The 18,330-nt window shown below is 38.9% G+C and overlaps 1 protein-coding gene across 4 annotated transcripts in view; it reads right to left on the reverse strand.

Moving 5' to 3' along the window:
• The window catches only part of anks1b (ankyrin repeat and sterile alpha motif domain containing 1B), a 236,775-nt gene that overhangs the window by 65,630 nt on the left and 152,815 nt on the right, over positions 1-18,330 (reverse strand). The window lies entirely within an intron of this gene.

An 18,330-nucleotide genomic window follows, 5' to 3' on the forward strand; every position in this document is an offset into this window, starting at 1 on the left:
AACATTAAGTTCCAGTGACATTCAGGTTGTAGCTCCTCTCTCCTGTTTATTCATAGTTTCACAAATAAAACCTCTTACACTGTGTGAATGACACTAAATGCCAAATTTATGGAGTTTGGATGATTAGTAGAGGTAAAAACTGAGCACTGAGAGACAGAAAGACAGTTATTAGAGGACCTGGATTTAATGATTGATAATATAATGATTCGTTGAAAAAAAAAAAAAAACTGCTTCATTTTTGCTTATATTTTTAGTGTATTTTTCCTGCTGTTCCAGACAATCATCAGTTTACATTCATTTCCATACAGTATGCAATATATTAGCAAGTACTGCATGTATTTCTGACAACAAATCTTACGAGAAGACAAAAAACAATGTTTTTGTCATAGTATAAAGTGAGTATCAAGTATTATCTGTGTATTCAAAGCCTGATATATCTTATTCCTCCATTGTTGTCTAAAAACTGTTAAAAACCAAATTAATGAGCCACACTGGGTGACATATTCCTTCATCATCATGAGCACCAATGCAATATGTGTTAATTCACAGCTGAAAATAGTCACCAACAAATGCACTATTTACTCCTATTTCAATAACATTTCCTAAAAACTACAGTGTTCTGCTGTTTTAGGACATGACTGAACCTTTTTGTGAAACTATATATACACAATAAGCCATATTATACTATATATTTGTGACCCATTTTTTTAAGATTCAGCAGGAAACCAGTATACTTGTTGCCACAGTCAGGGTGGGGAAGATTTCTCAACAAAGAGAAAATAGAATAACACCAGCCTTATCCTCTATGGACAGATTGATTTAAGAAGTCTGCACAGCCTTATCTCATATTCATAATTTAACTGGCAGAAAAAAAAAATGATGAGGCTTGATGTTTATTGTGATGACTACACACTGGAGCAAGTTCTACTAATTGATTTTCATACCGTATGGGAAATAAAGGGAAACTAATAAATGTGTGAAACAGAAGAGAAAATACATCCATACATTTCTAAAACACAATAATATGGTTAGAGCTGATTAAAAGTGCATTATTTACAGTTTATGGCCTTAAACCTGCAAAACCACTGACACAGTACACTTTAATGCCAAGCATGATAATCTAGCAGTGGGTAAAAATACACAAATATCCCAAACACAGACACAAGAGGCTACTCCAAATCTCATTCTGTTTTCCAGTCATTTGTTGATCGTTTCATGTCCCCTTACATACTATAAATAGCTGAAACTAAAGTGTGTTTGTGTCGAGCCCCAATCTCTCTCTCTCTCTCTCTCTCTCTCTTTCTGTGTTTCCTGTCACTGTGTGTTAAGATTGTGAACCAGGCCATGTAAACAATGTCACCACTAAGTATCTCACACACAAACAAACACACTCTCAAAAGTCTCACAATCACAAAGCCACTTGAACAAATAGAAACAAACACTCATATAAATGCACACTCTACAGTCGTAATCAAAACTGTCACTGCAAGTTAGAATCTATGGCCCCGACCATGGCTCTGAAATACCGGATTTTACCGGCTCCACAGTACAAAGTCTGTGTAATGTCCAGTTGAGTCCATGTCTGAATACAGCAGCTCATTGTCCAGAGTTCATTTGTGCTGTGTATTGATAAATCCACAGCGCTGTCCGTGGTGCTGAAGTAGCAGACGGATTTGTAAACCACCTCTGTAACAAAACATTTTAGGGGAGACATGACTACAGATATACTTTTTACTATTGATGTTTGGTGTAATCTGGGAGTGGAGCAGGTAATGTGTGTTACATAATTCCAGGTAAAGTTTATACCGTCAAAATGTTAATGCTTAATGTCCACATCCAGTAAAATATGTCTACACAAAATATGTATTTAGCCTAACAGCAGCTCAATTAAATCAAAATCATAATGACAATTATAATATCAAGAATTAGGCTAGGCCTATATGATCCTGCAGTCCTAATATATAGTAGCCATACAGAAGTGGGTTCGGGATGCGGGTGTCTTACTCTCTTGTTTAGAGAAGCACAACAGCAGGCAAGGGGAAAGAGAAAGTGCAGCAGCAGCATGACAGAGGTCGGGTCAGAAATTAACAGAGCTCGGAGCAAAAGTGCACTACAGTGCTCATTAACTTTTTTCTTTTTTTTTTTTTTTTGCTGTTCTCACAAATCTTTGTGCCGCAAATTGGGTGTTTGACAATATAATGTAAGAACTATATGTCAGAATTTAGTAAATGCCCCTAAAAATCAGTTCAAGGGGCAAAAAACTAGGCTACCCTCTGAAAAAAAAAAAAGGCACAAAGAAGCCCTCCTCCCCTCTCCCTCTCTCCTCCTACGTGTGTGAGGGCTTCCAAGGGGGGAAAGTGGTGGAAAGACGGGAGGAGGTCAGAGGCACACAGGAATGCAGGCATCATCGTCAGCTTTGCAAATTTGTGGCCAGAATGGCATCAAAAAGAAAAGGAGGACGGATTGACCTTTGCTTATTTTTCAAAAAGAAAAAGAAATTAGCTTGGATTTGATTCCTGTCCAGACAATTAAAAACACATGAAAACCGGCTCCTGTTACTCAGGTATAGATGTAAGCTAGCTAGCTAACTTGTAGTTTGATCGACGGTAACTTTGCTGCCTAGCAAGAGATGGTAATAGTTTTGTTGACTTCTTGCAGCAAAGGGTTGTTTTTTTTTCCACTGAATTTTGCATTTACCCTTAACTAGCTCAGAGAAAACAAAGTTAAGGGATTACACAAATGACTTGCATGATGACATAACTTGCGAGAGAGTCTCCTAATTGGTTGTTGGTGTGGGGGTAGCAGGGTGCTCCAATGGGCCATTCACCCTTGTTAAAAATTAACAAACCACCAACTGGCCAGCGGTTCATGACTGTCCATACATACAACATACTCAACAATTACATGATGTGAACTGACGACGCACGCCGGGCAGTGTGGCGCAAAACAGACTGTTGTAAGAAAATGGAAGTCTGAGGAAGTCACTCAGCTGCTTTTTCTGAGAAAACCCTGCAAGAGTGACTAACTGGAATCATTAACATTGATTAAAACAAGAGATGCTTGAGCTCCTCTCACTATGGAGGAATAAAAGTGATGGAAAGTGGAATAATATTAACTTTGGTCCTCGAATGGAAAGTATTTATGGCAATTGTCATGTGAATGTCACATATTGCCTGCTGTTATACTCTTTAAAATTACAAACAGACGTATTAACTGTCTTCAGGTAATGTGGCTTGAGAACATGACTCATCCTCAAGTGGTACATGGACTGAAACAGTCAATCTTTCCTACACAAGCTCAAGTTATGACTAATCCTCAACATTTTATGGGATAAATGGGACAAAGTGGCTTGAAAAAAAAAAACATCATATTTGCATAGTTTGTCGACCTTTGTCCTCAGCTCTTAACTGCTTATTTTGTCTGCATTATGAGTTATTACATAAATTATGCTGCAGTTATTTTCAAAAATATACATTTTACACATTATTGGTCAGAGTAATTACACAAGGAGATATTCTGGAGATATTTAAAACAATGTAGTAGTAGTAAGTGGGGCTAACACAAACAATTCATACTTTATGACTGCACCTTGAATGCACCATGAAGTCACAATGTTATATTTTTGTTAGACACAATCATTTCTTCCTGTACAGTATGACTCTCTTAGCCCTGTCGTGAATTTCTTTTGCAACCCTTAATCACGCTCCCTATGCTTCTACTCTTTTTTAAAGATGAGAACCATTGGCAACAGGTGAGCCTGTCGGTCGCTATGGCAACAAAGAGCCCCAGCGCCAGCATCTCTCCCAGTTTCGGGCGGCTGAGTGTCTTTGGCCTTCAGGAGAGCGAAGGGGGGGAAAAATGTACGGCTGATAAGCAAGGCAATCAAATCAGCAGGTGTGTGTGTGTGTGTGTGTCTAGACGGGAAAAAAAAGAGGAAAAAGCAGCATTAAAAGAAGCAGCGCGGAGATATCTGCGACAAGTGCGAGAGTGAAGAGGAGGAGGAAGAAGTTACATAAATGGAGGATTTTTAAAAATATATTTCAGGTAAAGAGAGAGAAGTAAAACCTTAAATCAGATGAGTTGATGAGAACAGTAATGTGCTGTCAGCTAAATTAAAGGATGGATAACACAGCAGAAACTCAGCTCAGGGAGAAAACTTCTCTTCTTCTTTCCCTGCAAACAATCAATAGTCTTCCTCTGTGTGTTGTTTTAACCTTCATTATTTATCCAATCTTGAGCCTACAGTCTGTTTGTGTGTGTGTGTGAGTGTTTCTTACCTGGGCATCCAAGGCAATATCAGCTCAAACTAAGCAACAATCAAACCGTGTGTACTGTACACAGTTAACGCAGCGCCCTGCTATTGCTGAAATGCAGTAAATGTCTAAGAATCAGATGGCGAAGCAGCTTCTACATCACTCTGCATACCTGCTTTTTTTATTGCGTAACTAGTATGCAAAAACACACATACGCACACGAGTTGCGACATGTAACAAGCTCAGCCCAGAAGCTGATTGGTATTTGGATAAGTTGTGTTCATCTCTTGACAAACAACCACAGCACAGCGATGTATGTGATTGTTTTACTCACTCTTTATAGTTTAAGATCGATGGCTCTCATTATTATGAATGCCTCCCAATAAAGGCACCGACCATTCATTTTATTGATCGACTTAGTGATGCAAAGCTGTGTGAAGTCTTCCAAGTTGATAAACTGCAAGAGGCAAAAACCTTCAACTGTGTACATCCACCCACCTATCAGTGGAAGTGGAAGACAGGCAGCAGGGTTTGATGGGAGAGAAATAGATCTGAAATGGAGCTTTTATTCAGTGTACCTTAACACTAAATCTACTTATAGAAAAATAATGAAGTGAAATTCATCACTGCTGATGTGTCCTGAAGGCCCAGCAGTCAAAGACACAGTATTGCACAGTGCAATGCACAAATAAAGAAAAATTGCAGGAAAAGCTCAGAATAAAAAAAGGTATTAGAAAAATATTTATTCATTTAAATCAAATATTAAGCTCCAACAAAATTGCTATTATAAAAAAAATAATTAAATCAAGGAAAAACATATGTATTTCCCTCTGTGAAGGTGGCAGTGGGAATGCCAATGTGACAATGTGATTGACATCTTTCACCCCATTATTTCCTGTTATATAATGTACTAATTGTTGTATACTAAGAGAAAAAACGATATACTAGGAAAATGTGTATATTGTACATTATCCATATTATCAATATGCATTACAGAATTAAGACACAGCTTTTGCAAACCTTCGCCGCACCACTCTGTACAAAAGGGGAAATGCAAAAAATTATGTTAGATAAATACAGTTGTGCTATGTCCTAATTCTATATCACATATATGGTATTGTAACCATATAGTACATATATACAAATTGTACAGTTTTTGCAGTTATTATACCACAAATCAATGTACTTCACTGTTTTGCACTAATGCAACAGAGCTTTTTCACAGCAGATATTTGTAAGGAAAAGTGCAGGTGTTGCTAATAATATTAACAATAACATGTTCCATTCAGGTATCCCAGTAAGCTACAGTATGCCAGTAAGCCAGCATGCACAACACGAGGACCCTGGAAATTATGCACCTAAATGGAATGCAGGCATAATTAACATTAATTAACATTATTAGTTACACCTATATGCATTTCCTGCTATGACTTCTCCAAATATCTGTCATGTAAAGGGTCAATACTGTACATGTGTTGAGGGATATCAAGCTATTTAAACTGTGAACAGCTATGAAAAGCTAAATGTTTATCCAAAGAATTAACACTCATATTCTTGTGTTTGTCTGTTTTCTAAGATATTCCTGGAGCTGTCTCACCTCTACCTGGAATTTGCATTAATGTTTTGTAGCCGCTGCTCTTCTTTTTCCTCTTTGCATCGTATTACGAGATAATAGTCTATCAACAGCACAAAAATTAAACGTTTTAAGTGTGTTTAGTCTGCTTAGAACTAGTACCTCATAGTGAGTTGAGACACAGCTTTGCTCTTTTAACAGCTCACACCGGAATAGAAATTAAATACTCTCTTTTTACACTCTTGCCTGTGATCATTTTACAGAGGTACGATTAAATTTCCTAGTGGTGAATAGTGTATTTCAGTTGTAAATGAAGCCTTTCATATCTAAATCCAGCAAAAGATAAAAATGGGTAGAAGGCAAAAAAGAAATAAAATGGAGACAGTTTTCAGAGGAAACCGTGGGGAGAAGCAGCTGCAACGAGAAAAATATATGCATGCTTGACAAGAGAAAGGGCATTTCCCCCCACACATGTCGCTGAATTGAAGGACAGGTGTTTAATTGCTCGTTAATAGATATTTGCTGCACCGCTGGTCAACGCCACCGGTTTTCAGGACAGACAGAGAGAGAGAAAACAGAGGAAAGAGGTTGAGGATAGATGGAGGAGGGGTTTTGCAAAGGTGGATGGTGAGATACTGAGAGAGAGAGAGAGAGAGAGAGAGAGAGGGAGGGTGTGAGCAAGAGTGCAAGGGAGAAAAAAAAAGAAAGGAGATAGAGAGGGTGAAGGAGGCTATCTGACTGAATGGAAAGTTTAAGTGGAAGGGCAAATGAGTTATGAAGATGCATACTGTAGCGAAACAGCAAAACTGCAAAGCAGAAGAAAGGTTGACGAATGGGAGCGAGGCTGAGGGAAAGTGAGGGGGCGGGCGGGAAGCGTAGAACGGTGAGTGACAGGCAGAGAAAGAGAGAGAGAGAGACTCTGAGAAGCAAATGAGAGGCTTTTGAAAGTGGCTAGAGAAATAAGGGAGTGACAGAATGAAGGATTGAATGACGGGGGAGAACAGGAGGAAGAGAAATGAAAGAGTGGAGATACAGAGCTGGAGGTTATATGTCAAAAAAGGAGGGAAAAGAAATGAGTAAGGCTTGATCTGTCATAGCAAAGCCACCCACCCAATCCACAACACTAATAAACTTCCATTTAAATATCTTTGATAGCCTGAAACATCATTAAATGCAACAAAACTGAACTCTGAAATAGACAAAAAAAAAAAAATAATTCTTGTTGCATCTTTATTGTTACTGTCATTTCTGTGGCAAATGAAATAAACTATGTGTATACAGACAGATGCACAAACACTATAAATACTACACACACTACCTGAGTGTGTGTGTGTGTGTGTGTGTGGTAGCAGGAGGGGCAGGGAGATGATCCAAACATCTGATAGCGATGTGTTCATCGCTCCGTCTCTTGTGGCGGCGCACTGACTGTTATTAAAAAGTACAGAGTAATATCTGAGCTGTCAGTCATCCCCAAGATTAAAGACTGAGCCCTATTTCCTAAGCACCACAGGCCTGGATAAATCATTATCAGCTCGCTGAGCCTCGGGCACTGAGCTAATGCTAGGTAAGTGTGGGGCTATTCGAACAAATCCACATCAAGATGGTACTGCAGGACTCTGGTGGGCTCAGATTGACGGTGACAGGAGACGATTTGAAGTCTGGATTTTTGATTTGAGGGAGTGTTAATGAATTACATGTGAGAGATGAAGGAACGTCGCCTTCAAGTGCTGTTGGAAATGTCACAATCATTAGCTAAAGGCACAAAAGTACTCAGAACTAGAACTAAGAAAGAATTTCAATTATATCTAGGAGGTGATGTTAAACCCCATCAGTCCCAGTAAATGCCAGCTTTCCCTTCACAGTTTAAGTGTTTTCCAACCTGGGGTTCTAGACCCCACATGAGGTCATAAGATAAGTCTTAGAGGTCATGAGATGATTAAGAAGATAGTAAAGGACAACAAAACATATTTTGGCACATACATTTGTCATCTTAGCTTTATTCTTGTGAAATCCTTGATAGTTTTGCATCTTCAGTCCCAAAAAAATTGAAACAATTCAGAAAGGAAACCTGTGATGGGCTGCAAATATTTGGAACTACATTAGAGACCACTGGTTAAACGTATCTTGTGTCAATCAACATATCAACAGTCGTCTTCCTACAAGTAAAATAAGCTATTGAACTCGGTTGTAGCTCCTCCTTGATTGTTATATGGTGATCTGAACTACCTGTGCAAATGTTTTGATTGTGTCCTATAGAGGTTGTAAAGACTTAACTCAAGGTCTACTTACTAGCTTTTTCTGGAGTTTTCAACTGCATCTCACAGCCTACCTTAGAGGCTGGAGTTAGCTCAGTTGTCATGGAGATATCTTATGTGGTTTATATTATGTCTTCTATATACATATTTAATCTAATAGAAATTCTACACAATTCTATGTACATGCAGAAATATAAATATTCTACATACTGTATTCATCTGAAATTTTAACACATTACATGTTTGTTCATTTTCAATAGTTTCTGAAAAAAAGATAATGTGCAATACATTTAATAAGAGATAATAAGAGACTGAGAGATAAGTGGAAGTACAAAAGTACAAAATTTGAGAACAGAAGTACAAAAACTGACTGACTGAAAGGGTTAGAGGGCACGGAAAATGACAGTCAGGTCAGCAGTTGTTGGTAAATGTGAATGAATTTTGCATTACATAACAAATAAAGTCATTATTTACTGTCTTATGTCTTTAGATCTAGAAAGCCATCACAGAGATATAAATATATATAATCCCTGAACCTGCATCTCTTTTTTTTACTGACTATGATTAAACTGATGAGGGATAATTTTCCCTATCGTCAACTCTTTTTTTTCTATATGTGAGTCACCGTGCAGGCTGAAAGCTAGCCTCAGGTCTGTGACCAGAGCTGCATTACACTAACAGGTGTAAACAGGTCAGTATTAACTCTCTCCCGTGGGAGGTGAACAGAGAGAGAGAGAGAGAGAGAGAGAGAGAGAGGACTCCCTGTTGAGAGCATTGCTTCATGTCTGATGGATAGATTTGAGTATGCAGAGTATATTGCCACGGCAACTGGCTCGTCTCCCGCGGTAACCCATTTTTCGAAGTCTCCTGAAGTCGAGAGTGACGGCAGTCTATCACTAGCGTCACTGAAATTAGTTGTGTGATATGAGGTCAGCACCGATTAACTGTGTGTATCTGGTTGTATGTGTGGGAAATGTGTGTGTGTGTGTAGCAGCCGTAGTATTAGTAACAGCATGTACGGTGTTTCTTCAAGTGCAAAAAATTATGTATGGGGCATTTTTACTCTTTTTGCTTTGGTTTGTTTATAGATAATACATTAATGAAATACAAAGCATTAGACTTTTTGAAAGAAAGTTTCCTGGACCAATTTCCGCATTGACCCTGATGTTTTTACAGCCCATTAACCAAGATGGAAACAAGCAAATTAGAAACAAAGGACTAAAAATATTGAGTTATAAAAGCAGACAATCTATACAAATCACACTGTAAAAGGTAGATGTTATTCAAAGTGCAACATTAGTGGATATAAAACAGTGCATTAAGAAATCCATATTTTACTTTACGTGATTTCATTCACATTTACCTCAAATTTAGTCGTTATATTATATTTAAGTTTGAGTGCAAACTCTAAATGATACATTATAACTATTTACTTCCCTAAGCTCACTAAGCTCACCACTTTGTTCAGTTTCACCATCTCTACTACCGATATGACTTGTGATGTTTTACCTGGTGCAGCATTCAGGTAAGACACCACTAACTAGTGATGAAAATCCAACAACAGTTTTATTGTTTTATTAAAAAGATTAGAAAAGTGAACTAGTTAAATTATACAACATGTGTTTATCCTTTACCTCGTTAATAATTCAGTGACCATCTATTGATCCCTTCTGTTATACTTGTATGGTCTTAACTAAGGTGAGGAAGGCTGTATCACACATTAATACGAGCATAAATAATAAAACATTTACAAGCATCTGAAAAATTTCCATTTTGGCAAAAAAGATTCTGCCGAAGACAACACCTACACAATTACAAGTTTCTGTTACAAGCAACCAAGTGGTGCCAGCGGCAATTCTGATCTCAAGTGAAAGCAGCATAAAGTTTTACTTGCTTTCACTCACTCTAATCCAAGCAAGTGTACGACACAATACTCAGCGTGTGCAACAGTGTTATATGAAATGTTACGGCGTTCAAGCCTGTCACAGACAATGTTCTCCTAGTGTAAATACTGAAAAAAAAAATCTTCTACCTCTTCTATCATTAGTATTTTGCATCCTTCTAACCATTTTTCCATGACACCAGCTAATAAGGAAGGACTCAGGCCTGCTCAGGGGAGATTATACATTGTAAATTTAGCTCTATGTTGTCATTAACTTGTGGTGCAACCCATTTTTTACAAAGTCATAGTGCAACTCTTCCTCTATGTTCAGGGACACTCCAGTAGGATACATGACCAGTGTTGGGATCAAAGTTGAGATCCTCTATTGAGAGTTAATGTCTACTTTAACTGTCTACACTGCCACTCTATAATCATACAGCTAGTATATGGTTTCAGAATCAATGTGGGCCTGTTTATCAATATAACAACTTAGTTCTGCTGCCCAAGACAATCAAAGCCACAATCAGTGAGTATGACCCCTAGAGCCATATTTACTATATATAAATCTGTTAAAACAAACACTACTGTTTGTAACAGATATATAAATCTGTTAAAACAAACACTACTGTGCTGTATAAAGCTGCACCATTCTGTCCAATCAGGTCCTGTAGTCTCCTCATCACCGCCGCTGAATGTGATCAACAAAAGGATGTTCTGCTGTTGATCACCGAGTTCTGTTACTCTTCTGTTTTGTTGTTTTGAACCCAGTCAGAGCGTCTGTGTGAGCCTCTTATGTGTTCAGAACATCCAAACATGACTCACCATTACCTCCGGTCCTCTCATCCAAAACTAAACCACAAAAGGAGAGAAGGAGACTTCAACAAAAATACAAAGACGGTGAGAGAGAGAGATGGAAAGAAAGAGGAGGGCAGAAGGAGGAGGAGAGGTCGGGCTGATGGCTAACTTGAAGATGAAGAAAATAAAGCGTTAATAACATTCATCCACTTTGCTGATTTTGTTGTGCATGCTGTGTACTGTTGACGCAGGACCAGAGTGTACAGCCATGCTAGTGGCTCTGTGAGGCTGGCAGAGGGGGCATATGAATGTTTTTGCCAGATCTCACAGCAGTCCATCTTATAGTTATGGAGATGTGTCACTAAAAGCCACAAATGTGAACCTGCTGGTGGTGTTAGATGAATCTAAAAAATCCTCTGGGGGACATGAATGCAGGCAACTTTATGGCAATCCATCAAATAGTTTACACCAAAGAGGTGGACCAACCAACCCTAGAGCCAATAAGCAAGCATGGAATAACAAAACAAAATAACGCCCCCCCACATCAAACCCACAGCACTCACAAACTTCTTCACCTGTCCTGTTAACACGGCTCATGAGGTGAAAACTAAACAAGATTTGTGATCTAAGGTGCTGTTAATTAGCACTACACCTCTGAGGAGACGACACTTCACTACAAAGACCGGCAACGTCCAAAGACACGAGACTGTGAATCCGCTCCGAGTCAGCAAGATGTTGATCCAGCTCTTTGAGGGTGCAGTTAGCGGCGGTCAAACAGAAACAAAACAAGAAAATGGATAAATGTTTTCTACCTTTCTCGTCTTCCCATCCATCAAATTTGACTTAACAGCTTTTAATCTTGATTGACCCTCTCTCAACCCCGAGTGAAAAAGTGACAAGATGAGAGCTATAATTTGATCACATCTGCCTTCTGCAAGGGGAACGCATTCAGTACATTCAACCTGGGTAGAACAGCAGGGAAAATTCCTGTCATTTGTCATTTTATAAAAATCATATGATGTGCTCATGTGAGTTTCTGTTAAGCTATAATCATAATTAAATATGTTAATGGAAACTATCAGGGGCCACTAATAGCAGGTTTATGACGTTAAGCTTCATGCTATGGCACGAACACAAAAAAGGAAATGGCTTCAAATGTGATCGTGTGTAACAAAGACAAGAAAGGACAGAGCCAAAGTGTCAATTAGATGAAAAATCAAGAAAAATCCATTAGTGTGTGTGTATTTGTGTGTGTGTATGTGTGTGTGTGTGAGGACATGAGTATCAAATTAAAGCTGCAAACAAAAGCGCTGCTGACTTTGTGCGTGACTTAATGATCGAGCACAGCAGGCTGTCAGACGCATTGTGCATTTGTGCAGAAGAGCGTGTTTGTGAGCGTATGTCAAGGTACAAGTGGAGTGTGTGATATTTGAGAACAAAGGACTGAATTAAGCAACGGAGGTCTAACGAACTTAACTCTTTCAAGTAAACACACAGCCTGTGCTGCACTCACACACACACACACACACACACACACACAGACTGAGCGTTTGATCGCTTTGGCGTTTACAACTCATTAACTGTTAGAGCTCATCGATCACTCAGCCTCTCTGTGGCTGAGTAGACAGTATGTAGTCATGTTTTTCACAGCTGACCTAGACACGTCTAGAGAAATTAATTTTCTCATGATAAGTTAGAAAGAAGAGTTATGGGGAGTTATGTGTTACCGGGTTTTCTTTCATTGATGTGAGGCTTCTATTTAGCTTGTTTACATTACAGAGAGAGAGCAGCAAACTTGAGAAGATGCTTTGTGTCTTGTGAAACGACAAGGTACACATTGTTCAGTCTTCATCGACTGCTACTGTGCATAAAGAGAAACTCCTGCTGTAGCCAGTTCCTCAATGCAGTTTGCTGCAACAGCAGATTGGATTTCCAGGGGATTACAGTACTTTCATTTCAAGTTGAACTCAAAGATAAGATGATTTCTGATCATTCTGAGTTTAAGCTTTTTAGAAAACTGTAAAATGCTGCAACATGTACAAAAGTTCCAAAACACAGATGAGGAAATAAGCCACCATCCAAACAGCTTAACCAAAAGCCTGTCTGAATAAAAACAAGCAAGGCAACGTTGGCATATTATCATCTTATAAAGTTGATATGGCGAATGCGTCATCAAACAATTGTCTATTCACACACCAGACATAAAGCAACATTAACCTGATAAGTCCAATATTAGCTCTAATTCTAGCTCTGTTTTGGTCTCCACCAGCTCCTCATTAGCTACTAAATACTTCACTATGTTCACCAGCTGGGCACTAACTTTGTCCGCCAGCTGTTTGGCGATGGGCAGGTAGCGGACTGTGGGGTTTTTAGAGCTTTTTTGCTGAAAAAAAAAGCTGCCTCCTTCTTCTAGAAACATAATATTACAGACTGTAAAATCAAAACAAAGAGCTAAAAGAGGTCAAAATGTTACGTAGAGTTAAGGAGAACTGTAGAGTCGGGTGTTTATTCTCTGGATTCATCACTACAAGGGACCCCTTTCACGTTACATATCAACTGACCCATTATTAATATAGAGCTATTGATTAATGCAGCTTTAAGTGTTATCATGAGCAATAGTCATAACTGAGAAAAGACCCAGGTTGACAAATACAGGGCTTTCCCTTGAAATTACATTAAAAACAACATAATGAGTAGAAAATGTAATCTGCAACAGTGTTTGCACATCACGAGCAGAAGCTGCGCGTTCATTTACATCATGGTGCGTATAAGAAGCTGTGAAGTGTTCCAGAAACCTTCCAGATGAATAAATACAGACCTGAAGATTTGTGCCTGTTTGTTACTGACTTGTCGCAGGAAGCACTGCATAATTCATGGAGGACAACTGCGTCGACAGTTGCACTGCTTTTACATAACACTGCATCGCACTTGGCACTCTGCACCGAGGGCACAGAGGGAATATCTTCAACCAGTGATGTCCAACATTACGTAAACCGTAGTTCCGAAGCATCAACAGCAGCACCAGTGATGGATTGGTTATAAATAGGCCCCCTTTTTATCCAACTGCCCACGCAGGTGGCTGACACCTGCATACTTTGCTGCAGGGCCGACGATTTATTGTATAAGGTTGGTGATTTTTTTTTTTTTTTTTTTTTAGGAGGAGAACGAGAGGAATAAGGAGAGAGACAGATGTGGAGAGGAAGGAAGGAAAGGCCTTTTATGGTGTGCAGAGGGGAAAAAAAGAATTTCTTTCACTTTCTTGTCCTCATTTCTCTATCCAACCCCCTGAAAATCACACATTTCATTCTCTCCATTTTCCTGATTTTTGCTCATCACCCCCCCACCCCCCACCTCCACCCCCTCCTGTAACGTTAGACTCTCATTCTCTCTCTCTCTCTCTCTCTCTCACTCACCCACTCTCTTTTTCACTGGCATCCTTTGAATTCTGTGACTCTTTGCCTTCTGTACCCACATACATATATACTCCCTCTTTTCTCTCATTCTCTGTCTCTCTCTCTCTCTCTCTCTCTCTCTGTAAGCCACTTGTTACCATGGCAACCCCACAATGGGCCTTATAAAGCTAATAAGTAGAGAGAAGCAGGAGGGATGAGCAGAGTAGCAGAAGAAGAAGGAGGAGGAGGGGAAAAAAAAATAGAGAAAAATTAAATGGAAAAATAAATGGGTGCCAATCTATTCCTGGTGTTGGAGCTTCAGGCGAGGGGAGCGAGGAAGAGACATATATAGAGACACAGAGAGGTACATGTATATTTAGAATACATTATAATTTGTATCCATAATGTGTTGTGAGTGCTTATATAATGTGTTTCTATAAATGTAGTGATAAGGTATATGAAATTCTTAATGTAAATGTACCTGTTCTGGCAGAGATTCAAACTCAATTATAATAACTCATCAAAGAAGAAGACAGTGAGGGAAAGTGTGTTTACTTCTGCAGGCGTATGTGTCAAGTAAATATAATGGGAATTTTTCAGATGTTGCCAAGAATAAAAACATGGCGTGTCAATCAGTTGGGTTTAAACAAATCCAAAGAAAGTAAGAAAAATTACTGATTTGCAAGTTTTCATTGTTATTTTTTTCACTGTCAGGTAAAGCTGGTCATATTTCAATCTTTCACTTTACCAGGAAAATGAATATGAGCTTTGCAAGATTGTAATTAACCAACAGCTGGCTGCACAATCATCACAGGATCAACAGGTGTGCTTGTTTTGTCACATCGTGTTCTCTGAATCCGTTGCATCGTCCTGCATGTTTACATATCTGCACTCGAGTGTATAGAAAAGTTTATTGTGTAGTTGTAATTGTGACATATATATTCTGATGTTGAGTTGTCAAATAACCAATATAATCTGTTATCACTGTTAACACATAGACTGATTCTATTAAACTGGAAGCAGAGGAACCCACCAACCCACTTATCCCTGTTAAATGATGTGATGTGACAACTCCTGCTGGAGAAATTCTCTAAGAGGGAATATAATAAGTTTTATTTGATTTGTCAACTTTTTATTGAGTATCTCAAAAGGGTAAGCTCATGAACTGTTGTTGAAAAAAACATCCCATGGCATCCTTTTCCCTTTCTTTCTTTTTACTGTCTCTGAAAAGTATGTTTAATTACTCTTTTATGTAATTGTATTTATACTTTTTGTACTACATATTGTACCAAAAAACCACAATAAACACAATTTTCAAAAATAAAAGTAAATTTATGTGTACATTTTACATATTTATTTACATGTCAAGGCCAATATACAGGCATTTTTATTTTTACATTTTTATCCTTATACCTTATTATATATATGCAGTATATGTTTCTTTTTTCTAATTCTTATTTTTACTCTTATTGTGAGTGTTATTATCAATCATTAAACACTAGTCTTTTAGCAGTCTTAAGTCTTATTCAGGCAACCTTTCAAAATGTCTGAAACGTCCAAATGTTTTAACAGTTTGTAAATGAACCACTGATCACAGGGGAGGGATATTTAAATAAGTTGGCCAGTCTTAATTAAGTAATAGTTCCTGAGTGCTCAGGACTGCAATACAGATATATTTATGGGCAGCTGGTGCAGCTATTTGTATTCAAACATAATATGTTTAATCGTTGTTTGGCTACTGTGGAATAAACCTTTTCCCTACAATGACATGTTCATACTCTTATGGTGGACAGATTAAAATGCTTGGAAGAGTAGGTGACGACAGGGAACATGAGATACAGCTAAGTGCATGCGTGTGACAGCTTCTCTGTGTGAAGGGAGTAGCACTGGCAACTTAATTAAACAACATGACAAACATTTATTGTGCTATGGATTTTCTGAGCAAAGCGTCAACTATGCCACTGTCAGTGTGGCGACAGTCCACTCCACCAGCTCACGTGTTGAAGAGACCTTGAGTACAGACTGTAAAAATAATGGATGTAGCCACAATGATGTCACATATTGGTTTGTGGACTCTCATCCTGAAGCCTCGAGTTTGCATTTTGACCCTCGCCATCTCTGATTTTTGGAGCCAGAAGTGACCATATTTGGACGAGAGGGTGAAGCTGACCCTAATGCTAGCTGCTAGCACGGTGCATTTGCACAGTGTCTATGTTTAACTCTGATAATGCTAATTTTTTGTGAGCAAAAAACAAGCTTAAAACCATTAAAACAAAATGTACTTACAGGAAAAAAACTGAACATCCGACTCCTTAGAGGGTCTTTTAGTAAATCCAAACGCTGAAGAAGACAGACTTTTTTAGGCGACCAAAATGCTACAGTTAACTTTCATGAACAGAAAACACACTGAAATAGCGACAGCTATGGCTATACTCTGGAAATCTGGGGCTACGCCATGTTTACATTACCCAACCAATGTTGTCACTGTGGTAACTTGCCTGTGACGGCACCCACCTGTCACTCAAAGCAGCCACACCCTTAATTATACATAACTTTAATTAAATTAAAAGGGGTGAGTTATATAAAAATTCACCCTCCGTACATTTTCATGAACGTGGAAATTAACTATAGAGACCAAAACTGTTTTTGTACCAGGGTTTAAACATGTTTTATTCCTGCTGTAAAGTTGGGCATTTTAACATCGGGGTCTATGGGGATTGACCTTTTTGGAGCCTCAAGTGGCCATTCGAGGAACTGCAGTTTTTGGCACTTCATGTTGGCTTCATTTCTCAATCCCGGAGGTTGCCGCTTGGCCTTGATGCACAGAGTCAAAGTAACACTTGGTATAAAAACATGTCACAGGTTCCGCTAATGGTACCAGTATTGATAAAATCTCTACTGATCATGTCAGTCACCAACTGCATTCACACCAGCATTGATATCAAAGCATGAACATCTTCCTGTAAGCCGTTATCTTCTTATGTATCCACAATTTATCACTCCCAATATTCACTTTGATGTAAATGATTAATGTATTAAAAGTAAAGTGGAGAGCTTTCCAGCCCTGTGATCAGTATTCATCCTCAGTCTTTGTCCTTAGAAGACATCACTGTCAGACTCATAACACGCTCTTGTTACATAAACACCACAGCAATGCTTCAATGGGAATAGTAGATGAAGATGGCTCATTCAGTTTTACGTCTGCATGTGTGTGTGTGTCTGTATGTGTGCATGCACCTGTGGATTGATAATGAATGTGTTTTTCGTTTGAGGCACTATACAGATCAAAGTCTAGTTGGGGCTCTGAACTGCTCCTGGATGAAACAGAATCACACACGCACAGAAAATGCCTCCCGCCTGGTCGACTTCCCCTGCTTTGCCTCTTCTGTCGGTGCCAGATAGCAGCGGGTGTGAAGGGACAGTTGGACTGAAACCCAGGTGAGAAAAGGAAGTATTCACAACCACGTCACCGGCTAACTAACGCTAATGCCGCCGCTTTGCCATGACAACAAGGAATCCCATTGCTATGGTAAAACAAGAAGCGAGTGAGTAGGAAATACCAAAGAAAATGAAGGCAAGGAGCTACAAACAGTGAACCAGTGGTTCAAAAAAGGGGTTTAAGGACAGCTAGAGCTCAGATAGGCCCTTCTACGGTGTTCAAGTGGAGAGAAAAATGTATATATAAATGTGTCAGATTCCTTAGCAAACATACAGTGACATTAAAATGCTTATGAACATGTTTGCATTATTTAGTATTTACATTCCTTTTTTAACATGCAAGCATAAGTAAAAGTACTGGAAAGTGCATATGTGCATGTTTAAGATGTGATTGCCCTACTTATGAGATACTTATGTGTGAAAACACTTCGTTCATTACATAGAATATTCCTTTTGGAGGAGAAACTTTTTGTGTGTGTGTGGCATTTTTGCCTCTTTTGTATTGGATAATGGGCAGTGAAGAAGCAGACAGGAAGCAGGGAGGGAGAGAGAGACGGGCACAATATGCAACAAAGGACCCTGACTGGAATCGAACCAGGTATGTTGCAGTTCTGTGGCATTCGCAGTAACCATTCAGCTACCAGGGCGCTCCTTGGAAGAGAAAGTTTTAAACTCAGCACGGGGGACGTCATTAGATGAAGCCAACAGTGTTTCATCTGGGCTGACAGTAAAAGGGACTCCC

This window comes from Thunnus maccoyii, chromosome 23, assembly GCF_910596095.1.
Source record: "Thunnus maccoyii chromosome 23, fThuMac1.1, whole genome shotgun sequence".
Classification (NCBI taxonomy): domain Eukaryota; kingdom Metazoa; phylum Chordata; class Actinopteri; order Scombriformes; family Scombridae; genus Thunnus; species Thunnus maccoyii.